The sequence below is a fragment of the Pteropus medius genome, unplaced genomic scaffold, assembly GCF_902729225.1.
Source record: "Pteropus medius unplaced genomic scaffold, Ma_sr-lr_union100, whole genome shotgun sequence".
In the NCBI taxonomy this organism is placed as follows: Eukaryota; Metazoa; Chordata; class Mammalia; order Chiroptera; family Pteropodidae; genus Pteropus; species Pteropus medius.
This window is the reverse complement of record NW_024344378.1, coordinates 51,505,167-51,532,954: the sequence shown is the minus strand read 5'-3', so window position 1 is coordinate 51,532,954 and position 27,788 is coordinate 51,505,167. Positions and strand designations below refer to the sequence as shown.

Genomic DNA, 27,788 nt, shown 5'->3' with positions numbered 1-27,788 from the left:
CCCCAAGACTGCAGGAGTAGGATAACTCAATGCTCTATTCCATCACTCAGCATAGCACCTGAATGACTGACAGATGCTCAAGTGCAGTGGGAGATTCAGGGTTCATACAAGGATGAACCAGACGCAGCCCTCCAGGAGCTCATAGGCAATCAGGAAGTACTATCCATGCCAAATACCACTCTAAGAGTTTGGAGGAAGGAGAGGAGTCGGCATTCAGTAGTTTCTGGATGGCAAGCTCTGGTGGAGGCTATGGGGAACAGAATGGACCTGCCCAAGGTCACACAGCAAGTGTGAGGCAGCAGCGGGGTTGAGACCCCAAGATCTCAATGTGACATGTCATCTTGCACCTTGCAGTCAGCTGTGGGGCTCCTGCATCTGTGCTTTTTTTTTTTAAGGACACATGGTCCCAGATGCCTCCATGATACTGAGCTGCTCAATGAGTGGCTCTGGTCCTCTCCCCTCTATTAAATTTTTTAAAAAAGAAGAAGAAAGAAAGAAATCCAGGCATTGTTCCTGACTGCAGCTGGTGCCAACTAGAATCCCGCCTAACAGAATGGAGCTGAGAGCCGGGCCGCCCAGGGGCCTGGCTGCTGACACAAGGCCTTTCTATTTTGCTTTCCACTGGGGTCCCAGGCTGACACTGCAGCCCCTCCATGGGTACCCTCTCCACCTGCCTCCCTGGCCCCAGTTCTGAGCCTCCCACTGCCCTCACCCCGTTTGCAAAAATCAGACACCCCTTCAGAAGGCTATAGGAGTACCACTACCCCTTGCTTTCCTTCTTCATTGACCCACACAGCCTGGGGCAAACTAGGCTTCCCTCCCTGCCAACCTGTCCTTCCACCATCCCAGGAGGGGCCTTCGGATGCCTGTCTGTGAGAGTGGCAGAAATCCCGACTCCATGGAATCACTTGGAACACTAGTTTGATTTCAGAACATACCAGGAATTTCCATCCCATCCCCACCTGACTTGGCAAGTACCAGTCCAAGCTGACCCATTAAGGCAGTTTGTGGTGGTGAAGCCTGGGGATCAGGGGTGGACAATGAACAGTTCTACAGAAACAGAGGAATGACTTAAAATCACTGGTTCACCTGCTCTTTCTGATCCAAGGACTTAGTCTTAGGAGGAAAAGGGTTCCCCAAACTCTCCCTGGCTATATTTCATCCTCCCCTCCCTGTCCCTTTAGAATCTTTGCACCTCCTGCTAGTCAGGCCCAGATTACCCCAAACAAGCCCTAAGAAAGCAGCAGCCTGGCCACCATCCAGTGTCCACTAGAACACCTGTGCTTGTCCCTGCCATCAAAGCCAGCTTTCTGAGCTCCCCACTTCCTCCTATGGATACAGCACTTTAGAGTTTATAAAAAGAACTTTATGTCTCACTTGGGTGCCACAGCAGCCTCAAGAGGCAGACGGAGATTACACAACCCACTTTGCAGAGGAATAAACTGAGAGTTCCAGTGGTTTGGCCAAGGTCATAAGAAAAAGGCAGAGTTGGTCTCTTGATTCTGTGTCACTGTGCAGGAGTGGGGCCCCAAGTGGTAATGGTCTCAGAGGATGGCATTTCCAGCTCTCCAGCTGCTGCCAGGAGACAGAATCCCAGACACATTGATTCCTTCAACAAATGTTTATTGAATACTTGCAATGTACCAGGCACGAAACTAGGCACTTGGGATCCAAAAGTGAAGAAAATAGATGTGGTTCATGCTGTCGCAGAGCTTATATTCTGGTGGAGGAGACAGATACCAAACTGTGCAGGAAAACTGCCCTGTCCACACCAGCCCAGCTCAAATGTGCACCAGAAGGAGCCCTGGCTGGGAGACAGGTTCCAGTTCTAGTGTTGCCCCTAATGCTCGGTGTGAGGTTGATAGAGGTTTTCCACCTGTGAAATCTGCAAGCATGTGGTCCTCACACGTTTTTTCAGGTCACTGCCCTACTCCCAGCCTGTGAGTCAAGTGGTTAATGATTTCCTGAATGATTACCCTGGTTAATTTTTTTCTTAAGCCTGACATTTCATAGGCTCTCAGAGCCAGAAAGGGGCTCCTGAAGTCATCTAATCTGAGCGCCTCACTAAGGTAGAACCCCTGGGCCTCATTCTTCCTAGAAGGTGACTGTGTCTACTTGCATCTTCTTGGGAATGGGTGCTTGCTCCCTCATAGAGTAGATACTGCCCCGTGGTGTGCCAGTAAATGTTTAATATCTGGCTCTCCAAAGTGGGTGAAAACCTGATTTGTAGCATTTGCCGAGTTCCATGGTATAAATTTCAAGCTGTCATCCTAACATCAACCGCTCACACAGTTCCTGAAAATTTAATAATCAGCTCTGTGAGCCAGTGTGAGGAGACTCTAACACACCACTGCCCCACCCCTGGAGAAGTCCTGTCCAGCTTTACTTGCTGGGAATTTCTTCCTGGTATTGAGCAAAACACCTAATTTTCAGGACCTCCAGCCTGGAAGTCCTACCTACTTCTCTGGGATGTTATTGAACAAGGGGGGACCCTCGGCCCCATGAAGCCCTTCAGAGAATTGGAGAAATTGACTCTATCTTCCTGTGAGAGGGTAAGTTCCTGGGCCAGGTGAGGAGAAAGTATGTCCGCCCTCCCTTCTGCCCTCCTTAACCTACTTTCCTTTCACATATATTTCTAAGTCCTCTATGACACATCAGAGACTGTGCTGGCTAGGTACGGTGGACACAGTGAACCCCGTCTTGGCTCTCACTGGCCCCTCCATCTGGAAAGTCTCCCCACTTGGCCTGTCTACCTTTGAGGCAGCACTCAATCGTCACCCACTCTCAGAAGCCTGTCCTGACCTCTAACCTCCCCCCTGGAACAGACAAAGCCCCGCCCTCCCAGAGCCTTTATCGTCCCTGTTTGGCACTTATCACTTTCTACCTTGGATCACAGCTATTTGTGTACAAAGCTTATCTCGCTGCCAGACTGAGAGGCTGCACGGGCTTGTTGAAAGAGCGTGGACTTTGGAGCCACACAACTTGGCCCCAAATCTAGCCTTGCCATTTAGAACTGTGGGCCCTCAGGGGATTCACACCACCTTTCGGAGCCTCAGTTTTCTTATCTGTAAAGTGGGGCTGGTGATAACTACCTTTATTATAAATGTAAACTCCTTTCCTGTTCCTGTCGGACTCTCATCTGTTTGGGGACAGAGATTGTGTCCAGTGCTTTTTTACATTCTCCTGGTGATAACAATAACAGTATAAATGTTAACAATGGCAAACACTCATACAGCAATTACTCTGTGCAGGTTATTGGTCTAAGAACTTATGTATATTAACTCATTTCATTCTAACAACAACTTTGTGGCAATGGACCTATGATTATTCCTATTAATAGATGAACCATCTGAGGCAAAAAGAGGTTAGATAACAAGCCCAAGGTCACACAGCTAGTGAGTAGGAAAGCTGAGATTTGAATCCAGAAAAATCTGTTCCAGAGCCTTAGCTGTGAAGATTAAATTAGTTAATATAAGGGGATCACTATGTTATATGGCCACAATGCAGAGCTTGGTGGGGCTTATGAAGCAGTGTGGGTGTGTGAGTGCCCAAGCTGCACCCCAGCCTGTGGACCTCCTTGCCCAGACTTGTGGGGTGGGGTGAGGATGTACACACAAGCTCCTGGTCTGATCCTTAGGACTTTCCAAAGGTAAATAGTTAGTTCTGAAGAGAGAATGTCTTTAGGTCCCATGGGAATGAGACTGCTAATGGACAAAGCAATCAAAGAAGGCTTCGTGGAAGAGGTGCCATTTGCAATGGGCCTTAATAGATAAGGAGGATTTAGACAAGGATGGACAAGCTGGAGAACACCAGGAACAAAAGTGTAGAGGTGGGAGAGGTACATTAGGGGCTCATTTAGGTGTCAGGCTAGACATTTTTGAGTGGTGGGTGCGTGGAGCAGAGATAGTGACTGTGTGGAGGGGTGTGTTTGTTGCCCAGCCTGTGATTCAGGACCGGCTAAGGAAACTGTTTGAGGGACTTTGAAAGCCAGGGCCAACTCTGAAGAGCTGAGAGCCAGTTGGGCTGCCCCAAGGGCCAGACTGGCATTTTGCTTCTCTACAAATTACTCTGAGACTACAACGTCTTGGGTGCCTGAATCCAGCTCTGTCTCTTGGTCACATACCTCCATGTTTCTGCAGTTTCCCCATCTGCAGATGGGCATGAAGAATGGAACTTGCCAGCCAGTCGAAGGATGAAACAGGGCTGGCGGGGGAATGTGCCTGACACTCCTGGGGCAGGAGGTGGGTGAGAGGTACATGGGGGAGGGGGGATGGGAAGCTGGAAAGGGAGGGTTGGGAGGGGCCCCACATAGAGACCAGTGAGCACCAAGCCTGCCCAAGTTGGCTCAGGATGTGTCTTGTGATTCTCCGGACACCACATGCTCTATTTTCCCGGCACTGCCAAAGGCTGCCCAGCTCCGCTGGCTTAAAAGCAATCTTTCTCTCAGGCTTCTGCAAGGACAGCTCCTGGCAGGCTCTAAGCTCACCCTGCTCAGCCAGCCAGCCCGGTTCAGCCCTACCATGCCCCCTCCAGGTAGCACTAATAGTACTAACGAATCCTTTGAGAGCATTCATTGTGTGCCAAGCGTTGTTTTAAGTGATCCCCTTATATTAACTAATTTAATCTTCACATCTACACTGTGATTAACCTTGTCTCAAATGAGGAAACTGAGGCACAAAACGATTAAGCCAGGTAACCCTACTGCAGTTCCATGGTGGGAAAGGTGAAGCCCGTGGAGCCTGGAAGCAGGGCCTGCAAGATGATCATCTGTTTTCCTCTGGGAAATATTACGGTTCTGAGCCCCCTCACACTTTTCTCTATTTCACAGTTCTCAGGCAGCTCCCCTGTCTGCACATGTACTCAAATGTCCGCACTTGGACCCAAATGTCTGTACACTTCACACCACTGTCACACAGACACTCATGCATGAGACTGACAACCATAGATTCACAGACACATACATGTGTGCAGACACTGTTTCTGCCCTGCTGCATGCAGGCGTGGGCCTCACAGATACACACACTCATAAGCCAGGCACCCACATGGCCCACAGCCAGAATGAAAGATACACATGTGAGTGTCCCCATCCTTCATACTCTTGTAGATATCCCTATGCGTGCATGCGTGCGCACACACACAGACACAGACACGCACACAAGCTCCTGTGTCCCTGAAATGACACTGCAGGATCTGTGGACTCACATTGCACGCCCTTTGCCCCATGTCCAGGCTTCAGACTCTGCAAACATTTCTCTGGCCAAGGCATCTTCATTCTTGTCCCGTCAAGCCAAAGGCTCCAGATCGTGTGCACAGCGCATCCGCTTTCTACTGCAAGTCCCACCCAAATCATTGCCCCTGCCTCTGCCTCCTGTAGGAACTGGGCCTCAGGGGAGTGGTAAGGGTTGGAGGTGGATGTTTACTCTTCCCCCAACTCCCTGGGCTGCGGAAGGAACAGCAGGAAGAGAAGAGTGAATTAATCCTGGCCTCCCCTCCTCCAGGCTCTCTGTGATGCTAATTCCCTCTGCCTTTGATCCATGCTCACCTAGTCCAGGCCCCAAACTCTGAGCTGGAGCAGGCACTGGGCCTGCTCTTGAGATTAGGGCTGCCTCGGCTGAGGCCAGCACATCCCCCCATGGGTCAGGTTGGGGTTTCTTCCCTAGGGAGGGGTCTTGAGGATTAGAGCTCTGGTTACTCGCCCTGGCATTTGCAACGTGCTGTCCTTTGCCAGAGCTTTCTTATTCTCTTTCCTCTCCGAAGGGGCCCTAGGGTTCCCACTTTACACAGGAACAGAGTGAGGCCCAGGGGTTAAAGGATTCCAGAGGCTTCAGGGCCAGTGAGTGATGGGGTAGAGACCGGAGCAAAACCTTCTATCCTTCAGTCCCACCCCGTTTCCTCTGAGAGTCTTTGTTCCAGTGATTTTTAAAAACTATTTACATAGTAATCACTGCATGCCAGGGACTGTGTCTAAAAGGATGTCATCTCATTCAGTCCTCACAGCAGTTCTGTTATGGTCCCACTTTACAGGTAGGGAAACTGCTCCATGTAACTTGCGCTACTAATGGTCAAACGCAGAACACAAACCAACCAGAGTCCCTCACTGTATAGAGGGGACACAGATCCAGAGAAGGGAAGCCTATACGGGAAGTTGGCTGAGCATTCATCTCTACTTTCCTAGCTACACCTGGGCGTGTCTGGAAATGACTGGAATCTTCTGGGAACCCAGTGAAGCTGGGATGAGTACAGGCTCCTACACTGCCCCAAAGCATGGGAATGGGACACCTGTGAGGACACCAAGCTCAGGTAACCACATAGAGGCATCTCCGCCAACCCAGCCTCGGGACAGCCCTGTAAACTTGGGCATAAACACAATTAAAACTTTTATTACATTGTATTTTATACATATAAAAGACTATTTGTAAGCTATGAAACATTAAAATGAACGTTCATGCACACTGTACTTCAGAACTAGAGTATTATAGGCACCAGGACACTGTGCCTCTCCTGGCCCCCTGCTTCCCAGAGGGAACCACTACCCAGATTTCGTCCATCACTCCCTTCCTTTTTTTAACGAATGGGTTTAGCTCACACGTGGGATCCCTGGGCTAACTGCACTTTTGAGATATGAATTATCTGCTACATTCCCAGGGGGGAGCTTTGAGGAGCAATTTGCACTTCCTTTCCTCCGGAGGCTGTCTTTTGTGCCAGTAACAATGCTCAGGGGTTCTTTGCAGTGTGGTGTCCTGTTTTGCCCTCTCACTCCAGACAGTGCTTTGAAAAGGACACTTCTTCCCAGTGCAGCCAGCAAAAGCAGGGCGGGAGCCCCAGCAGCTCAGCATTCCCTGAACAAGGCATGCCACCCTGCCTTTGCGTAAGCTGTTTCCTCCTTCCAGAATGCCCTTCCCATCTAGTCTGCTCTGGAAACCTAGCCCCTTTTTCTAGGTCAAGCTCCAAGCTTTCATTTTGGGGGAGGCTTTCCCTATGACCCCTTCCCCTCACCCCAAGCAGAGTTAGATGTGTCCTTCTCTGTCTAATCAGAGTCCCTTGGTCAGTCCTTATCAGATGTCTTAGAAGCCACCAAGAGCAGCCTTTATTTCCAGATCCCAGGCACAGCTGGGAGTTAGACCCTGGCAGATGCTTCCAGAGTGACCAAGATAGAATCTGGGTGAAGGTAATAGCAGATGGACAGCCCTGTGGAACCCCATGGGCCAAGACCTCCAAGGTCTTAGCCAGTTTGCTCCAAGGCCTGTCTAGATGGGAGTTTGGGAGCAAGGCTGGGAGGATACTGCCTGGGATTCGGGGCTGCTGCTAACCCATCTGCTGTGTTGATGTGTGTGTGCAAGATGTGTGTTTAGGTCAGTGGCTTTGCCAGCAGGTAGGTGTGGTCACAAGAGTGCACACATTTATGCATGTGCTTACACACGCATGTGCACACACGTGGTCCCAAGTCCACAGGCCCTGAAGAACATGCAGGAGCACTTCCTTTTCCTGCTTTCAACTCCCCCTCCTGGACAAGCCTGTCTTCTCTCTGAGCCCCACGCAGTACACATTTATGGAGTGCCTGCTGTGTGCAAAACCTAAGAGGTTGGCTAGAGCAGTGTCGAGGGCAACTGGCCTCTGAGGGGACAGGACTGACAGAAGGTTCACATACCGTCTTTCTGTCCTACTCTCCCCCATGCACTAGCCCTGAAAGCCAGATGCCACTGCCTTTGCTTCTCTTGCAAGGCCTCTGAGGTCCAGGGGCCAGAGAGGGGCACCAGCGGAGACAGGAAGATTAGAGGAGGATGAGACCAGAAGTTCTGTCGCCAGCGCTCAGTTTTTGGTTCTAGGTGCCAGATGGTGCAGGGTCTGCCAGAAACCCCTACTTCCAAGGGAAGCCTGGCATTAGGAGAGACCACCGAAAATCTTCTTTCTACTCTCCTTTCCCCCGATGGAAATCTCATTTTTGGTGACATTTCCCTGAGCATCCTTGTAGGAGGGTGCCATAGCTGTTAGCAGCAGCGGGGATTAAAGGTAGCTCCAAGCTGAGTCAGACAGGACAATGTGGGATAGTATCAAATGTGTGGACTGGAGACTGGCCACCCCTCATTCTAACACACTCTCTCACACGCACACACACACACACACACACACACATGCATGTGCACAAATAAGTACACACATATATACACCCATATTTGCACATCTTGAGAGTTGGTAGAAGTTGCCTAAGGTCACACGCAGCCAGTGCTGGCCCTCTGCCTTCCAGCCCTGGTTTGTTTCCTTAACTTAAGCTTCCTTTAAAGGGGACGTATGGCTTCCAGCTTTCCTGCTTGCCTCCATCTGAGACCTTGGTGGCTGACGAAGATGGTCTTAGGGGTGATTGGGTGCTCCTTCTGGAGCACCGCTGGCCTACTTTTCAGGTGAAAGGGTGACATAGGTTTGCCAGCGTGCATATGGGGGACAAGGGAAGTGAAAATCCCTGTCTTTTTGTCCCCAGCACCCAAATGCAACCCGGAAAACCCTGACTCAGGCCTATCTCCTGTGAAGAGGGTGGCACTGTGAGTTGGCAATCGGTCTTTGGCCTGGACTCCGATGACCCTGGGGAAATCCAGGATTCATCACTTCTAGCTGTGGGGTTATGGACAGGTTGCTTCACCTTGCTGCAGCTCAGTCCAGAACCTGTACTGACAGGATGAAAACACTCACTGTGCAGTGTTTAAAGACGGTGGCCCAGGCCAGTGCCCCAAAGATGGCAGTTGGGGTGGTCATGGCTTTTTCTTGTAAGTGCCCATGGAAGACCAAGCCAAATTGTGTCCAGACCACCTTATTCATAGAACTTGGGCCTGCCTTGGGGCGCCAGCAGAGCCGAGCTCCAGTCCTGGCACTGCCTTAACCAGCTGGGTGACCTTGGGTGTGTCACTGGCCCCCTCTAGCTTCAGCATCCTCAGCCCCAAAGCATACCAGTTTGAGGGGCACATGGGGCTAGAATGCCCAATCAGACGGGAAAGGCCTTGTAGACTACATGGTTGTGTTCTCTTCGGGGATGCTGGAGGGAGAATACGTGATCATCACCGCTCAGTGGGGCCCCATCTTTCTGCACCCAGACCCAGTGTTCTGGCCTCTAGCTGGGCTGAGAGCTGCATGTCCTCCACAGAGGGGACAGCAGGGTTCACTTAGGGACCCTCTGTAAGCCCTACCCCTGCCTGCCACAAGCCCCGGGATGCCAGGTTGGAGAGCTCTCCCTCAGGGAGTCTAAGGCCCCTTTGAAGCTGAGAAGTTCCTACTGGAGGGGCAAAGGCAGCCTGGATTCAAAGCATCTCTCCTGGCCCTTAATTACCCTTCTTCACCCATAGGTGGAATTTTCACTCAAAGAGCTGAAGAAAGGCGCCGCGATGCCGCCGGGCCTGGGTTTCCCTGCTGCTTTGTGTGGCAGCCGCCGGCGCGGCAGTGGCACATAGCTCAGCTTTCTGATTTTAATGATTTCCTGAATTCATTCCATTTCCTACCTCGGGGAAAGGAGGAGAGGTGATCCTCTTGAAAATTCACATAATTGCTTTTATTTGATTTTTATTAAAATGCATTCAGGAATAATGTGATTGCCCCCTTTATTACGTTGTTCATCAATCTGGCATGGGGAATCAGCCTGGAAAAGGCAGTGGGAGCAAGAGTCCGGTATGGATTGGGCAGTGGGCTCGGCCCCGCACTGGCCGAGTTGCGCTGGGGGAGCCACAGACCCCACTGCTCCCATGTGGGATGGTGAGGGAATGACGCTGCTGGAGGAATGTGGCGGTGAGTGTGGATGCTGTGAGCATGCTCTAGAGGTCCTCCCCACCCCAACCTGCTCCTCCTTTGTGCCTCTTTTCCTACCTCTGTGTCCTCAGAGGCTGAGAGCATGGTGGTCTGCCCTCCTAATTTCCCTCAAAACACCCTTCCCTCTGCTCCCCCAGTTGCCTGCACCTTGATCGTGGCCTCCTTGCAGGTCTCGCTGTCTCCAGGTTCAGGGTCCTCAGTGCAAATTCCCACCACCCACCTAACCATACCATTGTCCTACTCAGAAACCTTGGTGGCTCTCAGAGACCCCTTCCCTTTGGGACCTTTGCATACAGTAGAAGGATCCCCAGACCCCTTGTCAGACCTGGTTCCAATCCTTTCTCTGCTTTATGCAGTGGGATGCTGGGCAAGTCACTGCCTCTCTGTGTCTCAGTTTATTGGTCAAGGAAATGGAACACCAAGACCTTCTGGGTAGGGTCATTGAGAATATAGAGTGAACAGGCCATTACAGGTATGTGTGACCCATTTGGCATGTATGTGTGTACATGAAATCATGTGACTCAGCCTAAGTGAGAGGCGGGAGGGACTCAGCAAATGCTTGGGGAGAGAGGAAGAGCAAATCCAGCTCTAGCCTCCATTGAGGTGGCCACAGTAACAGTGACACTCCCTGCAGCCCCCTCCTCTTCTTCCAGCAGAGGTTTCTGGGCAGGACTGAGCCTGAACTTTCAGGCCAGCAGCTAAGAATGAGGCTGAGAGTTTTACTTGCTTCTCACTGTCCTTCTGGTGGGGTCGGGGGGGATGTTGGTTTTCAGAGGAAGGTCAGAAATGCATTTGCTAGGCTTTCTGGAAGCCCTCACCCTCCTAAGCGTGCCACATGCTCCAGACCCATCAAGGCATGTTTTATTGTTCTCTTTTAGCAGACAAGGAAACTGAGGCTCAGAGAGGGTAAGTGACTTATTCAGGGCAGTCCAACTAGGCTGTGTGAGGTTGCTTGGGCACAAGAAATTAGGATGGGCTGGTGACCCCGTACCATACCTGAAGCTGTTGGCGAGATGCTTTGAAGGAGTGGTTTGGCAGGTGGCCAGTGCCAGGAAGAGCTGCCCTGCACCCTGGGGTGTGGGTGGGGGCCCATGGATGTCAGAGCAGGCCCTATCTACCGGCCTCCAGCCGGTCTCCAGCCGGTCTCTCTAGGGTGGTCTGCCCTGCTGGGGTAGGCTACACAGGAAGTCAGAGAAACATGGGAAACACAGTGGGGCGTGGCCATTCACTTTCAGAGCCCCCTTGGGGGCTTTCGATTTCTGTGAAAAGCCCATCTTCACTTTAGAAAAAACAGACAAACCTTTGTTGTGGTTTTCTTTTTTATGTTTGTTTTGATGCAAATCATTTGGCAGTGGATGCAGCTGCGGGAATTCAGGCATTGGAGGCAGTAGATTTAGATTCAACTGTGGGGCTCTTGAGGGCCAGTCCGGGTCCTGCCATGTAGCTGCATGCTCAATTCAAGGCTGGGCGCACTGCTTACTCCATTGTTTGGCCCCCCAGGCTTTGCTTATGCTATTACCCCACTGGAATACCCCACACTGCTCTTCTCTGCTTGTAAGACTCCTCCTGTGAGGCCCGTGCCATGCCAAGCCTCCCTGCATCTGCTCCCGCTCTGGTTCCTGATACCTACCCACTCTGCCTGTCTGTCTCAGGGGTTACCTGAGTTCCTGGGGCGGGTTCATGTCCAGTCTTTTTAGTCAGGCTGTAAATCTGTCCAGGAGGACAGGCCCCGTCCTCAGTCATGGTGAGGGCCATGCAGGGAGCCAGGTAAGGCCTCTGGAGTCTCATCAGAGGAAATTCGAGCCCAGAGGGGTAAAGGGGGACCTGGCAGTTTCCCCAGGAGTGAAGAGTTTCCTGGGGTGCAGACTTTCAGTGCCGAATTGGGACCGTCTCGATCACTCTAGCTAAATAAAGCCACTTACCCGGTGGTCCACAGGAAGCCTGGACCCTGAACTTGCCAATTCCCAGGCCAGCACCATGTCCTGATGCCATCACCACAGACAGTCAGCACCTTCTTTTGGGGGAGGGGAACACTAAGGCAAACTGTGGCAGAGACTGGACCAAGGCCATGGGTGAGTAGGCTGCAGAGTTAGACAAAGGGACCAATAACCTGTGAGCCTCTGGCTGGTTTCCAAATTCAGGGAAATGGCCTGACCAAGGTGGGCAGCCTCGCTGAGCGGCAGAACACTGTGGCCCGAGTTCCTGGCAGGGCTAGGTGCCACCCCCCAGGGCCACCTCAGACCTGCCCCCGAGCTCAGGGGTAGCAGGGGTCTGGCTGCAGAGAGGCTGAGCGTCCCTGGTGCCCCACATCCCGGCCTCACAGACATCAGAGCTCTCTTATCAGATCGCCGTTTCTCCCCTCCTCTCTGCAGCATCTGCCTAGCCTCCGCCTCCGCCTCCACCCCAGTAGCCCTTTCCTCTCTGAAGGCTTTTCCCGTCACCAGCACAGGCAGCATGCAGAAATGTTGGTTTCTGTTGTTTTAAAAAAGTTTCCTTTTGGTGAGGGGTTTGGTGAGAGGTTGTTTACTGGGCCTGCACAGCCCCACTGTGGGCTGCAGTTGGGGGTGAGGTGTGGATTTGGAGCTAGCAGGGACTGCACCCACACCTCTGAGCCTCTGGATCCTTTGCCAAGTTGAGGAGTATGGATAAACACCTGCTGTGTGCCTGGCTCTGGGCTGGGCTTGGCAGCACCCGCTGTCCATGCACTCTGCCCCGGGAACTGTGAGGTCAGAGGGTTTATTATCCATTTCCCCCAAGAGGCACTGAGGCTCAGTGAAGGTGGCTGGATTCATGGTCTGGGCTCCGCCCATGGCATGGTGCTGCCTTCAGAGTTTATCGTTCAATCTCCTTCTTCCTTACCTGCCATTTTCTTACCCATAGAGGGGCCAGGCTCTCCCCAGCCAAGGAACACAAGTTCCTGAAGTTTCTGTTCCTAGGCTCTTGGCCCTTCTGTGGATAGGTGTGGACTCTATCTAAGTCGCCAAAATTGGATTCGAATTTCAAGTCCTACTATGCGACCTCTGGCAAGTCACTTAGCCTCTCAGAGCATCGGATGGCTACGCTGTCGAATGGGGGATTTGCAGAAGTCCTGGAGAGAGCTAGTGGACTCTGAAGGCTGTCAGGCAGTGGCTAGAGCCTCTGTCTGGTTAACGAGGGCCTTGGGAAGTTTCATTTGTCAGCTAGGTTGGGGAAAACGACTGAGGTGATGGGGAGCTGCTGAAGGTGATTGAGCAAGGGAATGCCACGATCAAAATCAGGTTCCAGAAGGATCATGTATGCAGCAGAGTGGAGGAGGACTACAAGGGAGAGGTGGAAGCTGGAAGGCTGTTGAAGGGGGCTTTGACTTACTTTTCAGAAAAATAAGGTGTCCCTCCTCCACACCAGGAGCAAGACTCATGAAGGCCAGACCATCATGGAACACCAGGATCCTACCCAGGACAGGCTCCCTGCTCTTGGCCTCCTCCCAGCTTCAGCTATCATACCCCGTGGGAAGAGGAATTGGGGTTTTAAGGGGTCCTGAACCCCAGCCCACCCCAGCAGCCAAGGGTGAGACAGAGGGTGTCCTCCTCTTCATAGCAGTCTCAGTGTCCCTGAGAAGTGTTGCTAACCCAGGCCCATCTGAGAACTGTGGCTTCCATTTCTCACTGACCTCCATCCACTGGGTTTCCTACGACTCTTGTTTCAAGCCTTCCAATACCACCCAGCTCTTGAAACCAGTCCTCCAACCACTCACCTGATGGGTGAGAAAGCGGGGCCGTCTGCATTTCCCCCACCTCCACCTCTAGCCTCTCCCACATCCGGGACAGGGGAGGGAAGCTCATGGGATATCTCCTTCTGTGAAGGAAGCACCTTTTTTTGTAAAGCGAGTAATTCCCCTGATGTGTCTCTCCGTTATCACAGACATTCTTACAGATGAATAATCCTCTGCCATCTGTGTTGGGTTTCCCTGGGGATAATCCACAATTTAGAGAATCAGTGGAGGACAGGACACCTGGGGAAACAATTGCTCCCTTTCTCCTGAAATTTGTCAGGTGGAGAGTATAGAGAGCGAGACCACTTTTGTTGCAGTCCGATCTGGCTGCTATAACAGCATATCACAGATTGAATGCCTTCTAACAACGCACATTGATTTTTCACAGCTCTGGAGGCTGGAAATCCAAGATTAAGACTCCAGCAGATTCAGTGTCTGGTGAGGGAAGCTTCCTAGTTATAGACAGCCGTCTTCTTGCTATGTCCTTACATAGTGGAAGGAATATGGGAACTCTCCGTGGTCTCTTAAAAAAGCTCTAATTCCATTCATGAAGGCTCCACCTTCATGATCTAATTAGCTCCCAAAAGCTCCACCTCCTAATACCATCACATTGAGGGTTAGGATTTAACATGCATTTTGGAAAGACATAAACATTCAGCCTGCCCCAACCTTGCTCTCTCAAATATTCTTTAATGGCAGGACCCTTAGGTCCTGAGGCTCATAGCCCTTCTGTGGCCATTGTACCCATTTCCCAGATAGGCAAACTAAGGGCGGGGTGAGCGCCCAGCTTCCTTGCTCATATTTAGAGGCTGACTCCCCTGGGCTTTTGATCAAGAGTAAAGGTCTTTCTCTGTTAGCTTCCAAGGCAGTCCTGCCCCACTGCTCCCAATTAGTTCTAATTTTAACTCTCACCAGGACCCACATCACCTACGAGGCTGGCAAACAGACATCCTAGGAATGCTCCTGCCTTGCCCTCTCTCCTGGTGGTGGAGGCAGGGAGGGCATGCTCACTAGATGCCTTTGTCACTGCACTTTGCTGTGTGACCTTTCCTAAAACTCTTACCCTCTCTGATCCTCTCCTACATCACCTGCACTGCCTGCCTTGTGGTATTGCAGGGATCAAAGGATATGAATGCAGGGGATTAGAAGCCCTTTTTATGGGCCAGCGCCGGGCAGCACCTTCTGTATGGTGTCATTTTGTCTTCATAGCAGCCCAGGCATCAGAAGCAGAGTGGCTTCACGGTCCCACTGACAATCCACCCACTGTCTGAGGGGATTCTATGCAGAAGGTATCTACAGATATTATACCAGTTATTCCCCTGTCGACCAGGCCTTTGTGTTCTTTTTCCTGAGGGGAGCAGAAACTGCTCCAAGGCTAGGGCTCTCTCTCATCCTCTCAGATAAGATGGAGAGGCGAGGGCTGGGTGTGGGGCAGGGGGTTATGGAGGATTCTGAAGGCTGGGAGTGGAGGAGAGAGGAGCAGACTGGGAAGGGAGGCAGATAAAAGAGGCCCTGGCCTGGGTGTGTGACTGGGCTTCAGCATGTCTGGGAGGCCAGTCCCACACCTGCTCTAGGCCCATGCCCAGCAGAGCAGGGCACCTCAGAATTTCAGGGGCCACACAGTCTCTAAGCATGAAGGCCTCTGCAGGGGCCAAGACAGAGTGGAGGATGCTTCCTGCCCTAATTCTTGGATACCATGGAGCCTCCCCCTTCCTGAGGCTTAGGAGAGACAGCTGAATGATGACAGAGCTGGAATGGTCAGAATTTAGTTTCTTGAAAGAAAAGTTCAGAATGTGGTATTTCTTGCAGCTATAAAATAGTTTGATATAGCATCATGCCCTAGTGATAGTACTGTTAGCTCCATTGGACAGATGAGAAAACTGAGGCTCAGAGAGTTTGTGATTATCCAAAGACATTTTTCTTAGAACTTGTAGATCAGAGACAAGAGCCTGGGTTTATTGATATTAAAGCTTCTGCAGTTTTTTGCCTTGTTTATGACTCTTTGACCGCAAGACAACCTCACTTGGGGGAGAGATGGAACAGCTAAGGCCCAGCTGGGCAAGTGACACAGGGAAGTGAGAGAGGACTCCACGTCCGTGCTCTGAGGCACCAGTCTGACCTCTTCTTGGTCCAAGCTGTCCATGGCCCATCCAACTTTCCTCCTTCTTCATCAGGGCCAACCATGCCAGGCCTTCAGGCCCCCTGCTCAGTGTAGAGAAGTTCTGGCCTCCTCATCAGCTTCCTACAGCTCCTGCCCAGCTGCAGAGCCTGCCCTGAACCTACTGAAGCCATGTCTTAATCCCTGAGGTGGCAGCAGGCCCAGCCCTGGCCCAGCCCAGGCCTTGCCATGGTTTCTCTTCCCATGGGGTCTGGGCCTGGGGAGTGACTCCCAACAGCTGTATGAGACCCAGTGGGTGAGGCCAAGTTTGGCGTCAGGAGATGTAGGGTTAAGTCTGGGTTATGTAAGTAATTATATGGCCTTGGACAATCAACTGGGCCTCAGTTCTCTCCTCCTGCAGTCATTATGGTCCTAGCAGGTGGGCAGGCATGGACCAATGAGAAACCTGTGTTCTTCTACTTACAAGCCATGTGTCCTCAGGCTTGTGCTCCTCAGTTTCTCTCTGAACGAAATGAGAATAATGAAGCCCATTCCTTCGGCTCTTAAGGAAACTAACATTTGCTGAACACTTCTAGGGCTAACCCTGTGTTACATGCTTCCTGCAGCATTTTCTCCCATGGCCCCCTTATCACAGTGCTGAAACTTGAATCTGAGCTGAGAATAAAACGTTTTATTTTTAGTCTTTCATACGGTGTCTCTTTGTAGCCCTTTCTGGCCTGGGACTCTAAGGGCGCAGTCACAAATGGCTTCATGGAAGAGGTGGCACCTGGTCTGAGCCTGGAAGGATAGAGTAACAGCCCTTGTCTGTAGGCAGGAAGGATCAGTGTTCTGGTCTCTGGAAGCATCTGCTCCATTTCAGTTTTCCTGGAACGCTCACAGACAGGAGTTTGAGCTCCACTTAGTCAGGCCACCACGATCAGTGACCAGACTCCTGGTGTCCTGAGCCTTCCTCAGGCAACTCGGTGTTTGGGGAGAGGGGGCTTCAGTTTTAGTTATTAAAATGCAATGTCATATAAAGAATAAGAATAGTCGACATTTCTTAAGCACTTAGAATACGCCAAGCACCGAGCCGAGCACTTTACTTCTATTAGTTCATTCAATCCTCAACCGCCTGGTGAGAGAGGCTCGATGTGATGTCTACCTCATGAGAAAAGGAGACACGGAATAACCATCTCCAGGCTCCACAGCCAGCGTGAGGTGAAGACAGGGTTTGCAGCTTGGCTGTCTGACTAAAGTCCTGGAGCTGGGTAGGACTACTGAAACCATAAACACGACAGCTCCAACAATTGCTAACATTTGTAGTGTACGCTGGCCAAGCGCTGTACAAGAACCACCTCATTTCCTCCCTACAGCAAACTTAAAAGGAGACAAGATTTTCATCTCTACAGAGAAAGAAACTGAGACAAGTCGAAGAACTTGGTCAAGATCATGAGCCAGGGTTGGAATCCAGGCAGTCTGACTTTAAAGTATGCAAAAGATTAATATGAGTAAATCTTTTGGCACATGGAAGATGATATACAATTGGTGCTCAATAAATAATTACTAAATTGAACTGAAATTAAAAAAAAAAAAAGACATAAAAGAATCAGTTTTTTTAGGTCCTGTTGTTCCAGCCTTGCCAGCTTCACAGGCTGCCTCTGTTAAGGCAGGAAGGAAAAGCAGCCCAAGGGACCTCCTGAGAACAGCTTGGAATGGCACTCAAACTCTTCAGGGAGTCCCCCATAGCCTCCAGCCAGACCCTACCATTTTCTTGTCCCAACACTACATTCCTTTTCCACTTTCAATCATTCCTTTTTTGAGAAGGTCAGTTTTATTGAGGAATAATTTACAAAATGCACACTTTTTATTATTTAACTGTACAGTTCAATGAGTTTGGACAGATGTATACAATGGTATAAACATTGCTGCACTCAAGATATAGCACATTTCCACTGTTCTGCAAAATTTCTTTTTTGCCCATTCCCAGTCAATCTCTCTCCCTGCTCCCACTCAGGATAACCATCGATTTGATTTCTATTGCTATCGATTAGTTTTGTGTGTTCTAGAACTTCCTATAAATGGGATTCAGCATGTGTATTATTTTGTGTATATACATTCATGCTGCACCATGTATTGGTAGTTTGGCCCTTTTCTTTGCTGAGTAGTATTCCAGCGAACAGGCATACCACTGTTTGTTTTTCTGTTCATTTGGGTTGCTTCCAGTGTTAAGATTTTTCTGAATGAAGCTGCTTTGAACACACATATGCAAATCTGGATAAACATGTTTTCATTTCTCTTGGGTCAATGCTTGAAAGTGGAATTGTTGGGCTGTATGGTAAATATATATTTTACTTTAAAAGAAGCTGCCAAACTCTTTTCCAAAGTCATTGCACCATTTTAGCCCCTAGTAGTGCATGAGAATTCTACTTGTTCTGTATCCATGACAACATTTGGCATTGTCAGTCTTTTTTTTTGCTATTCTGGTGAGTATGTAATGGTATCTCTTTGTTGTTTAAAATTGTAATTCCATGAGGACTAATAATGTTGAAGATGTTGAATACCTTTTTATGGGCATATATCATCTTTGTTAAAGCATCTATTTGAAGCTTTTGCCCAATTTCACTGGGTCACTTGTCTTATTATTAAATTATAAGAATTTTTCAAATCTGGATATAGATCCTTTCTCAAATATGTGTTTTGAAAATATTTTCCCACAGTCTGTGGCTTCCCTTTTCACTTTCTTCATGACATCTTTTGAAGAGAAAAGTCCAATTGATAAGTTTATGCTTTTATGGTTAGTGCTTTTTATGACTTGTTTTTGAGAACCAACAAGGTGGAAAAGATTTTCTCCTGTTTTCTTCTAGATGTTTTATAATTTTAGATTTTTATGTTTAGATGTATGGCCCATGTCGGCATATTTTTGCAAATAGTGTGAAGTGGAGATAAGTTCCATAATGGTATCCTTTTATTTTATTTACCACAATTGTTACTGTTTTCTATTATTTCCTTTGTTCTTCGTTCTAATTTTTGTTTTCCATTCTTTTCCCACCTTTTGTGGTTTTCATCAAGCATTTCAATGATTCCATTTTTTCTCCTTTCTTAGCATATAGATTATACTTTTTAAAAACCAATTTTAGTGGTTGTCCTAGAGTTTGCCATATACGTTTACAACTTATCCCTTTCATTATATAGATCTGAGTTTCTGATCTATATAATTTTTCTTCTTTCTGAAGAACTTTTAATATTTCTTGCAAGGCAGGTCTACTGGCAACAAATTCCCTCAATTTTTGTTTGTCTTAGAAAGTCTTTATTTCTCCTTTGCTTTTGAAAGATAATTTGGCAGGATACAGAATTCCAGGTTGGTGATTTTTTTCTCTTTCAACACTTTAAACATTTCTCTTCACTATCTTCTTGCTTGAATGTTTTCTGAGAAATCTGGTGTAATTTTTCTTCTTGCTCCCTCATGTGTAAGAGTTGTTCCCCACCCTTACCATAACTTCTTTCAATATTTTGTATCTCTGATGTTTTACACTTTGAACATGATGTGCCAGGCATAGCTTTTTGGCTTTTATCCTACTTGGTATTCTCTGAGCTTCCTGAAATATGTAGTTTGATGTCTGACATTAATTTTTGGAAAATTTCAGTCATTATTGCTTCAGATTTTTGGAAATTTTCAGTCACCATTTCTTCTGTTCCTTTCTTTTTTTCTTCTTATTTTGGTATTCCCATCGAGTGTATATTATACTTTTTTGTAGTTGTCTTATAGGTCTTGGATATTCTGGGTTTTTTTTTTTTAAGCTTTTTTTCTCTACTTTTCAGTTTTGGAAGTTTCAATTGAAATATCTCCAAGATTAGAGATTCTTTATGCAGCTGGTTCCAGTCTGCTAATGACAAAAATCTCTGCTATCCAGAGATATTCTTCATTTCTGTCATAGTGCTTTTGATTTCTTTTTTAGAATTTCCATTTCTCTGCTTATCTTACTTATCTGTTCTTGCATATCAATTACTTTTTCAATTAGAGGCCTTAGCTTATTTAATCATAGTTGTTTTAAATTTCTGGTCTGATAATTCCAATATTCCTGCCATATTTGAGTCTGGTTCTAATCCTTGCTTTGTCTCTTTAAACTGCCCCCCACCTCCCACTCCCACCCCAATAACACACCCTTTTTTTATGACTTGTAATTTTTTTTCCATTGAAAGCCAGGCTTGATGTACTAGATAAAAGGAACATAGGACTGGTTCCCACAGAGGTTTCTGTTCATGCGTTTCGGCTCCAGTAAGTTGTGATTCTCTGTATATGCCTTATTTGTCTGTCTGTCTCTCCAATTTTAGAGTCAGTGGTTTGCCCCATGACCTCAATTCTCTGACGGGTCTAAGAAGAGTTGTTTGTTTTCAGTTGGTTTAGCTTATTTTCTTCTTATAAAGATGGGAGTAATAATTTCCAGGCTCCTTACATGCCAGGCTGGAAACTGGAAGTCTAATATCTTTTTGTTTTAACACATTTTCTTACAAATATAATCCTTTGTCCACTGAATAACCTTGTCATCATTGTAAAAACATCAATTGATCACAGGTGAGTGAGACTATTTTGAGATTTTATTATGTTCCATTTATCCATATGTTTTGTCTTATACCAATACCACACTCTATTAATCATTGTAACTGTATAGTAAGTCTTAAAATCAAGCAATGTAAGTCTTCTAAATTTGTTCTTCTTTTTCAAATTTGTTTTGGGTATTATAGGTCCTCTTCATTTTCAAATAATTTTTAGAACCAGCTTGTCAATTTCTATTTTTTAAAAAGTCTGCTCTAATTTTTCACTGGTTTGTAGTTTTCTCGTAATATTTTTGTCTAGTGTTAGTATCAGGGTAATGTTGACCTTATGAAAAGGTTGTGAAGTGTTCTATCCTTTTCTATATTTTGAAAGAGTTTGTGTTTGATTGGTATTATTTTTTATTTAAATGTTTGATAAAAGTCTCTATGAAGTTATATGAGCCTAGAATTTCCTTTATGGGAAGATTTTATGAAGTATATTTCTGTAATAAATATCAAACTATTCATGATTTCTGATTCTTCTTTTGTTAATTTTGGTAATTTGAGTTTTTCGAGAAATCTGGTTATTTCATTTAAGTTGCTAAAGTTATTGTCTCCAAGTTGTTTATAATATTTTTTTATTATCTTTTTAACATCTGTAAGATCTGTAGTGATGAACCCATGCTGATTCCTGGTATCGATCATTTATGTTTTATTTCTTTTTCTTGGTCAATTTAGCTAAAGTTTTGTTGATTTTTATTGATCTTTTCAAAAGCATAAGCTATTTGTTTTATTGAGTTTCTTTAGTGTATATTCATTTTCTAGTTCACTGATTTTTGCTCTTTATTATTTCCTTTCTTTTATTTACTTTGGTTTTAATTTGGTCTTTTCCCTTCAAACTTCCTTAGATGAATCCATGGTATATTGAGAGTCCTCAAGACCATTCCCAGGTGCAGTGATTTTCTAGGGAGACTTTCAAGACTCAGCATATAGTCACACTCATGGCTAAGAGTATAGAATTAGAAGACAAGGAGATAGAAATAGTTATTATAAAATATTTCACAGTACAAGAGATACACAGCCAACTTGCAAATGGAAAAGGCACATGATGTGAAGTATGAAGGAAACTTCCAAGAGTCTGATCACAGTGGAGCTATACAGGATACACTCAGTTCCCCCAGTCAGAAATTGTGACAACACATGTAAAATGTTGCCTACCAGAGAAGTTCATTAGAAACTCTGTGCCCAGGGTTTTCACTGGGGGGGCTTGTCATAGGCACCTTCTGCCTGGCACATACCAACATTCGGACTACCAGAAAGAAAGTGGTGTTCAGCATAAACCATATTATTTACATAAACAGTTTAGGTACAGTAAGCCACTTTTATCAGGAAATTATGGGAACTCTTCTGAAATGTACATTCCCAGATGTCAGTTAAGGGTCAACCTTGTAAGCAGGTCTTTCTAAGGATAAGTCTCAGGCTTACTCTGTTAACTCTTTTCTGCACAAATGTTTAAATCTTTCATTTTGTCTAATATAAGCATTTAAGCTATACATTTCCCTCCAACTACTCTTTTAGCTACATCCTACACATATTAACATATTGTGTTTTTATTTTTGCATTCAGTTCAAAATATTTTCTAATTTCCCCTGTGATTTCTGTTGCCTCGTTTTCAACTTCACAGATCCTTTTATCTGCAGTGTCTAAGCTGCTATTAATTCCTTCCTGTATTGTATTTTTTAGCTTTAGAATTTCTGTTTGTTTCTTTTTTATGGTTTTAGTTTATCTCTTCATTATATTTTTTTTAAATTCTTGAATTTTTTTATAATAACCATTTCAATTTGTCTTCTAATTCCATGATTTCTATTATCTAGGTCTGTTTCTATCGAATTATTTTTCTTCTAGTTGTGGGATCCATTTTTCTGTTTTTCTGCTTATCTAGGAGTTTTTGTTTGGATTCGGGACATTGTGATGTTCCACTGCTGAGTGTTTGTATTTTGTTGTTTTCTTTAAAGAGTATTAAATATATCACTTTGATGGGCAAATAGTTTGCCTGTGGATGAAGTCACTCCTTTTGAGGCTCATTTTTAAGCTTTATTAAGTTGATGAATGAGGCCCCTCTACTCTGACTGGTTGGAACTCAAAGTCTCTCCTCTCTGTGTGAGCTCTGGTAGTTGTTAAACTCATAGCTCTCTGGTAGCAATTTTTTCTCTGATAGTTGGCCTTTGCCTGGCCCCATCAAGTCTCGTCCTAGACACGCTCCAATCTCTGTCTCATTAGCTCAGTGAGACTACTGTGCTCCACTTGGATTCTTTCTCTTTGTTCAGTGGCCTGTAATGTGTCTCCAGTCAGAAAACTGAGACAATCATATGCTTACCTCATCTGTTTCCTTTCTCTCAAGAATCACTGACCTGTGCTTCTATGTTAAAATAGGTGCTTCTATGTTTTTCCAGTTTTCTCTCTTCCTTCCTTCCTTCCTTCCTTCCTTCCTTCCTTCCTTTCCTTTTCCTTCCTTCCTTCCTTCCTTCCTTCCTTCCTTCCTTCCTTTCCTTCCTTCTCTCTTTCTCTCTTTCTCTCTTTCTCTCTTTCTCTCTCTCTCTTTCTGTAATAAGACTAGTTTGATTAGCAGTTACTCTGTCATGGCTAAAAGAGAACATCATTGGCTCTCAGTCTAATGTTCATGATGACTAGAAGTTCACCAGGAAGATGTGTGGAGAAGGGCATCTTAAAAGAAGAGGGTGCGTAGGGGAAAGTTGTGAGTCTGAGGCAAGTTCGGGGATGGTGTATGTGGTGCATGTGAGGGGAGGGTTAGAGGTGAACAGAGGAATAGGCAGGAATGTATTTGCAATGGACTTTGAATGACAGTCTAGGTGTTTGTACATTATTCTGAAGGTCTTGAGGAGGCTAAAACTAGGAATTATTATAATTGTAATAATATGTAATTAATTTATTTTCATATGTTAGGCAGGCATGACTCTAAGCTCTTCCTGTGGAATATCTCATTTATGGAGCTCATGAGCTCCTCCAGCCAGCTCATGAAAAACTCCAATGTTGTTAGGAGTTGCCATGTGCTGAGTGTTTATCTGAGCACTTGACATGATTAGCTCATTTAATCTTCACAGTAACACTATGTGGTAGGGATTATATGCCTATTTTACTGATCAGGAAACTGAGGCACAGCGAGGGTAAATGACTTATGGTTACACAGAGAACAAGTAGCAATTAGGGGTGATTTTCTTTTTTTCCAGAATATTCTTTTAACATTAGTATAATAATATTCTTACAGTGAAAAAGAGCTGCATTTGGGCCATCCATTACCTGTAGACACTATGAAAGTAGTGCATGTGTCACCAGGACCAGTGGATATGGCATTGCCTGGCAATCAAGTGGTACCTACGATGGTTTAAAATCATATCCTCAAATTCTTTGACACTCTTTCCATTAAAAGGTGGACTATAATTTCTTCCCCCTTCAATATGAGCCAGCTTTAGTGACTCACTTCTAATGAATAGAATGTGGCAGAAATGACGCTGAGTGACTTGATGCTAGTGTTAAAAAGACAACTCTTCTACTGGACTCGTTCTCTTGTGACACGTGCTTTGGGAGTCTTGATCTATTTTCTGTCTCTATAGTTTTGCATTTTTTAGAATGTCATATGAATGGAATCACCCAGTGTATAGTCTGTTGTCTGGCTTCTTTAACTTAGCATATTGCTTTTGAGATTCGTTCCTATTACTGTGTGTATCTGTAGTTTGGTCCTTTTTATTTCTGAGGTGTTTCGTTAGTCCACACATTTGATATTTATTTGTCTGTCCCAGGTCTGGGTGTACAAGGGATGCTAAATAAGTGTTTGCTGAGCAGCTAAGCTGGTGAATGGAGGGTGGAACTGGGGACTCTTCTGCAAATCTGTTAAAGCCAGACTTTGATGGGTGTTGGAAGAGGCAAGGTGATGATGTTTTCTCAAGACTCGTTTGTCATTCATTAATTCACAAATATTTATTGAGTATCTACTTTGTGACAACCATTGTATTAAGTAATAATCAATAATTCCTGCCCCCTCCAGAGCTGACTGTTGAGCTGAAAAGAGAAGTAATTCACCGAGCAGTTAATATCAAAGGAGATAAGAGCTGAGTGAAAGGAAAAGCAGGACAAGGTAGGAAAAGGGGGCAAGGTATGTCAAGAGTGGGAGATGGGGAGGGTAGGGTAAGGGTGGGTGGGTGGGGCAGATAAGACTTCCCCAGGGAAGTTGAGGCCTGAAGGAAATGGTATTTGCTAGACCCTGGAGGAAGGAAGGTGTGTCTGGCAGCAAAAACATGTGTGAGCACACAGCAGGTTGGAGGAACAAGCTGGTGTGACTATGGGGATTGGTCAGATTTGTGGTTGGCAAGATGGTTCTAGAATAGATGAGGAGGGCTCATGTATTGCATTGATGAGTTTGGCTTTTATTCTGAAGACAGTGGGGATCCAATGAAAGACTTTAATTTGCAAAGTGATATAATTATGGTCTCTACTTCAGAGTAGAAGGAGGATTGGATGTGTGAGTGCAGGTAGGAAGACCAGTGGCGGATGTTATAAGTATCCCAAGTAAGGGATGGTGGAGACAAGGGAATCGATTGTAGACCCACATAAATGTCGACTGGCCAGGATCTGGTGACTGATTTTATGTGGGGAGGGGGCAAAATGAAATAAGACTAGATCCTAGATTTGGGACTTTGGCAACTGAATAGACGGTAGTGACAATCCCTGGAAAAGGAGCATGTAAGGAAGGGAAAAGAGGTATAGAGATAGTGAATAAATGTGGGAATTGTTGAGGTTAAAGTGTCTGCAGGATGTCCAAATGGGAAGTCCAGGAGGCATTTGGATATTTTGGCCTGCAGAGGGAATCTTGGGAGGGCATATAGATTTGGGGGGGCATTGGCACAGACAAGGCAGTGGACGAACTTGCCTGGAAATAAGTGAAGAGTATGGAAGGCCAACACCTCAAGACAGATACCTGAGCAACACCAGGATTTAAAAAGATGGAAAAGAGGTGTACAAGTGAGACTGAAGGAAATGGCAGGGACAAGAGAGTTGCAGACCAAGGAGTGTGTGAGGCCGAGGGGGAGCATGTTGAAAGGAGAGGTAGTAGGCACCAGGAGCCAAGCTACCTGAGCAAGGATCAAGACAGATGAACTACAGGGCTCAAGCATAGCCAGCACCTGGTGGCCATGAGAGGACCTCCTTGGAAAGGTAGGATGAGTGAGAGCCATAGCGCTGGCTGTTGAGGAGTGGGTGGCAGGGACAAAAGGGCGATGGTTGGGGCCCCGTTCTCTGCCTTGCAGTTTCGTTGTGAATGCAGAGAGTGAGCTATGGCTGGAGCTGGAGGGGACATGGCATCAAAGGAGGATTTCTGATGAGAGAAGCTTGGGTGTGTTTAAGTGCTGATGCGAATCAGCCATAAAGAGGAGTGTTCTGGTTATCTATTGCTGTGTAACGAACCACCCAAAATTTAATTCTCTAAAGCAACCATTCATTGTCTCTCACAATTCTTAGATTGACTGGCTCAGCTGGTTCACATGTGGCTGCGTGACCTGTAGGTTTGACTAGAACATCAAGATGATCCATCGTATGGCTGGCAGCTAGGGCTGCCCATCAGCTGGGGCTGTTGACCAGAACTTCTTGGCTTGTCTCCATGTATCTTTTCCATCTTGACTGGGCTTCTCACAGCACAACTGCATTCCAAGAGGGAGTATTTCAAATACCCACTCCAAAGCAGAAGCTGCAGATATCTTAAGATTCAGTGTTTCAAGGTATATAGTGTTGCTTCCACCACACTTTATAGGTCAAGGTAAGTTACAGGCCACCCTGATTCAACAGTGGGGGAAAAGATTCCATCCCTTGATGGGAGGAGTTGCTAAGAATTTGGGCAATCTTTAATGTAACATGGGAGAAGGTGAACTCAGTAAGTTGAGAGAGGCACTCAAGAACAATACATTGAGTGCTAATATGTGCCCTTAATCAATTTTCTCAATTGCTCTATGAGGTCAATTGAGGTCAATATTATAATGTCCATTTTACAGGTAAAGCCACTAAGGCTCAGCAAATCTCTCTCTCTCTCTCTCTTTATCTCTCTCTGTGTATGTGAATATGTTGATGGCACATAAAAGATATTTGCTTTCTCCTGAGGACCATGTAGTTGTCATAACAGCTCCTTAGAGGAGGGAACGCGTAATGGACATAGAGTGAAATTCTCATCCCAGGAGAGGTGATCAGGGAGTGGGGCACCAGCTCAGGCTCTGGCAGCCCAAGGAACTATTAGGATGGAATGGAGCCTAGGACTGTGAGATCCAAGCCCCTCAGGATGAGAGGACAGGGAGGAAGGAGATGCTTGGCTGCAGAAACCATGGGCTGGTGACCACCATTCCTACCATCCTAATCATGCACTTGTGATATTAATAAAAATAATTTATGTCATGTGACTGCTTTTTAACTAGCTGCTTTCAAGACTTAAGACTGGGATTATAAAAGGCATGCATTTATAAATTATTAGCCCAGAGCTCATAAGCACATATACTTTGGGGAACACTTTGGTAGCACTTTAAATTAATTTATTGTCATTCATTCCAGCTGTCTGTGATGTAAACCTTCAGCTATAAATTTGTACCATCATCTGACACACCATTAACTAAGGTGCTGCCTGAGCCAGAGCACATAATAAAACATTCAAACACAGTTTCTGTAGGGACACAGGTCTCCCTCTCCTTCTTATCCTCCCTTCTCCTCTACTCGACTCTCTTGTCTCCTTTCTCTTCCCTCCCCTCCCCTCCGTTCCCCTCCCCTCTCCTCTTTCCTCCCCTCTCCTATTAATGACAAGCAACATGGAGAGAAGGCAGGTGTTTCAGAGTTGTGTTGGTAAAGGAATCAGGTAAGACCCGCTTTGCCCCATGGCCATCTGTGGAGCTCAGAAGGTTTCATCCCATTGTACAGAAGGGACATCAGAGGTCCAGAGAGGGCACGGATTTGTCTGAGGCCACACAGTCAGCAGAAACAATGACCTCCATCCTATCTCAAGGCCTCCTTTGTAGGCAGGTCGAGTCTATGCTCCTGAAAACTTTGGTCTGTGCATGACTGATCCCCCAGAACTCAGAAGAAAGCTAGGAACAGGGAATAAGATTTCTTTGAGAAAAGTTTCTGGGGGAGCAATAAGAAAAAATTCTCTGGATGCTGGGCAAACAGAAGGAAAGGATGGAAGGGAATTAATCCTGTGATTATTGCCTTTACACACCAGAAAGGCAGAGTGGTTTGTTTTGGGGGGCCCAGGGGGGTAGAACTGGCATGTTGGAAAGCAGTCCCAAGGGAACAATTTAGATCCTCTAAGGAAAGATTTGGTAATGATGAGAGCTGGCTGGGGTTGGAGGGAGTTCCCTGTCACTGGAAGGATGCAACTGGAGGGCACTGGGGGACATGAAGCTGTGTATGAGTTTCCTAGTACTGCTGTAATAAATGACCATGAAAGTTGTGGCTTAAAACAACACAGATTTATTATCTTACAATTAAGGAGGTCAGAACTCCAAAATGGGCCTCACTTGGCTAAAATCGAGATGTTGGAGGGCTGTTCTGGAGACTCTAGGGGAGAAT

General features: G+C 46.6%; 1 long non-coding RNA gene across 2 annotated transcripts; it reads left to right on the top strand.

Moving 5' to 3' along the window:
• The first annotated feature begins 9 nt into the window (after nucleotides 1–9).
• On the top strand, nucleotides 10–24,321 carry LOC120609580 (uncharacterized). Of its 2 annotated transcripts, none has more exons than XR_005654802.1 (3): nucleotides 10–2,552; nucleotides 6,176–6,300; nucleotides 24,235–24,321. It is a non-coding gene; the product is annotated as an uncharacterized LOC120609580 (long non-coding RNA). The 2 variants fall into 2 exon arrangements; XR_005654801.1 differs by lacking the exon at nucleotides 24,235–24,321 and adding an exon at nucleotides 9,333–9,448.
• Nucleotides 24,322–27,788: the final 3,467 nt, after the last annotated feature.